Below are 3,458 nucleotides of genomic sequence, written 5' to 3'. Positions count from 1 at the left end.
TGGGATTATAACACCCAGGGTGGCTGTCTAGCCAGAGATAGGTTTATTACCTGTCTCCTGACAGGCCTCCGTAAGGCTGCCCTAAAACCAGTAAATAAAAATGATAATTCAAGATAAGGATGAAATCTGTCTCACTTCTTAGAACAGCTCACCAAGGCTCTACTTCAGTTCACTAGCTTAGACCCAGAGAGCCCTGAAGGCAGGCAGCTCCTAATGACCCACTTTGTCTCACAGAGCTTTCCCGACATTAGGGATAAACTTAAACGTTTGGAGAACGATTCTCTGACCCCACAGGCAGATGCGCTGGCGATAGCATTTAAGGTGTACCATGGGAGAGATGAGAAGGCCCAAAAAAGGAACTGCCAGATGCTGGCAAGCACCATCCAACTGGCTCCCCGAAAGCCGTCTGGTCCCTGTTTCAAGTGCGGGAAAGAAAGCCACTGGGCCCAGGCTTGCACCACTGCCTCATGAAGGGCACCAACAAGGCCTTGTCCAAAATGTTGCCAAAAGGGTCACTGATCAGCTGACAGTCCTAATGTCCCAAACGACATAGGAACGCCAGACGAAGACCACCCTCTGGCTGACTTTCTAGGCTTGGCCTACAGCAAGGACTGACGCTGCCCGGTTCCCGCCCCAGCCACTCCCATCTCACACAGGGAACCAAGGGTAATAATAAAAGTAAATGGGTGCCCCGTCTCGTTCCTTTTGGACACTGGAGCTACCTACTCTGTCTTGAGAGAGTTTTGGGGGCCCACCTCTCTTGCCCATCTCCTATTGTCAGGGTTGGGGGACAGCCTTTCCTGCCTCATCAGACACCACCATTTAATTGAATTTTCAGAGGCATCCCTCTCACACACACGTTCTTAGTGGTGCCAAGCTGCCCTGTACCTTTAATGGGGAGGGACCTTCTAGCTAAGGTAGGAGCGTCCATTTCTTTTGCTCCACACATTCACCTCATCCCAGAAGCGCCAGCAGCTCCCCTCCTCCATCTCCTAGCCACTCACTCTACTGACTCTAACAATTCTTTTCCCTTGCCAGCCTCTCATGTAGATCCAAAAGTCTGGGATACCCAAAACCCTTCTATTGCTAGACACCATCAGCCTATTATTATCCAGCTACAAGATCCTGCCAGATATATCACCCAAGCTCAGTACCCTCTCTCACTCTAGAGCCTAAGAGGACTTAAGCCTATCATTTCTGACCTTCTCAGGAAAAAGCTGCTCCACCTAACCTCTTCACCTTTTAACACCCCCAAATTTGTAGTTAAAAAGTCTAATGGAACCTAATGCCTGGTTCAAGACCTCTGGCTCATTAAATCTGCAGTGGTCCCCCTCCATCCTGTAGTACCTAACCCTTATACTCTCCTGTCCACTATCCCTTTGGGAACCTCTCACTTCTCAGTTCTAACTCTCAAAGACGCCTTCTTTTCAATTCCTCTCAGTCCTCAGTCTCAAAATATCTTTGCTTTCACCCAGACTGACCCTGACACTCATCTGTCCACACAGCTGACCTGGACTGTTCTGCCACAAGGATTCAGGGACAGTCCACACCTATTTGGTGAGGCTCTGGCCTCTGACCTGCTTTCTCTGTCTCTCCCTGGCTCTAAACTAATACAGTATGTAGATGATATTTTACTCTGTAGCCCGTCCTTACATGTTAGCCAAACTAACACCTCTGTTCTCCTAAATTTCTTATCCAGCCAAGGTTACAGGGTATCTCCTTCTAAAGTTCAGTTGTCAACTCCCCAGTTCACCTATTTGAGTCTATCCAGTACTCCAACTCACAAGGCTATTACTGTAGACAGAAAGCATCTAATCCAGTCTCTTACAGTCCCTTCTACTAAACAGGAGATTTTGTCTTTCCTAGGAATAGTGGGCTTCCTATGGTCTTGGGTTCCATCCTTTTCTCTCCTTGCTTGACCCTTTTACGAAGCAGCTCAGGGCTCGCCACATGAGCCCCTCCTCCATCCTGTCACTAAACCTTTCCAAAAGCTCCAGCAGGCTCTTCTTCAGGCCCTAGCACTTCATCTCCCAGATCTAACCTACCCCTTCTCCCTCTATTTAGCAGAGAAGGAGGGATTTGCCCTGGGAACTCTAGGGCATCAGCTGGGACCCTCCTTTGCACCTGTAGCCTATCTGTCAAAGAAGCTAGACCTTACCAGTCAGGGCTGGGCACCTTGCATCCGTGCCTTAGCAGCTGCAGAGCTCCTTATTCAGGAATCAAAAAAGCTAAGCTTTGGGTAACCCATTATTGTGTTTTCTCATCATAATCTGTCCCATCTCTTAACTTATAAAGGCTTACAAACTTTACCTCCTTCCCAGGTTCTTTCTCTCCTGGTGGCATTACTAGAGGATGCCATACTTACTTTCCGGACTTGTCCACCTCTTAATATTTCAAGCCTCCTCCCTCAACCTAATGCTGACTATTCTCCTTCTCATTCCTGCACTGAAACCTTAGAGGAACTGTTACCTCACCCTTCACACATACAGGAGGGCACATTGCCTCAGGCTACTTATAGCTGGTCCACATGGCAGCTCCTTTTTATATGAAGGGACCCGTAAAGCGGGTTATGCCATAGTGTCAGATACTGAGATAATAGAGGCACAGGCATTACCCACACACACCACTAACCAACAGGCTGAGCTGATAGCTCTCACCTGTGCCTTCCAGTTGGCACAGGGACAATCTCTAAATGTTTACACAGACTCCAAATATGCTTTTCATATCCTCCTGTCCCACGCTGCTATTTGGAAGGAGCATGACCTTCTCACAGCAAAAGGGGAATCCATATCTAACTCAGGCCAAATAATGGCCATGCTGGAGGCTTCCCACCTCCCCAGGGCTATAGGAATTGTCCACTGCCGGTCTCATCAGACCGACAGCTCCATCATCTCTAGGGGGAACAACCGGGCTGACCAGGCAGCCAGAACAGCAGCCTTCCTGGGCCAAGTCTCACCTCACCCACCACAGGGAATCCATACGATACAGCCTACATCCTCACAGGGAACTCCAGACACTAGACAAATTCTTTCCTATCTACACCAGCTCTTTCATCCTAATAATCTTGCTCTGTCTCAATTCATAAAAGCTCACCTGCAGCCCACCTCTGAGGACTTACAGTTCTTAAGAACTATTACTGACTCTTGTGAGATCTGCCAAAAAACAGATCCCAATACCAAGTACAGGAGTCAGCCTTTTCCCACCCACCAGGCTAGAGGTTCCCTTCCAGGGACTGACTGGCAGCTCGATTTTACCCATATGCCCACCGTCAGGAAAGTTAAAAATCTCCTTGTGATGGTAGACTCATTTTCAAATTGGTTAGAGGCATATCCGGTTTCTAATAAGTGGGCTCAGACAGTTGCAGACCTCCTTCTCCAAGAAATTATTCCTCGGTTTGGGATTCCTGCTTCTCTCTAGTCTGACAATGGCCCAGAGTTCACCTCTCAGATTTCTCAGAC

Source organism: Peromyscus californicus, unplaced genomic scaffold (assembly GCF_007827085.1).
Source record: "Peromyscus californicus insignis strain IS unplaced genomic scaffold, ASM782708v3 Scaffold_10__1_contigs__length_136768540, whole genome shotgun sequence".
In the NCBI taxonomy this organism is placed as follows: domain Eukaryota; kingdom Metazoa; phylum Chordata; class Mammalia; order Rodentia; family Cricetidae; genus Peromyscus; species Peromyscus californicus.
Note: the sequence above shows the minus strand (reverse complement) of the source record.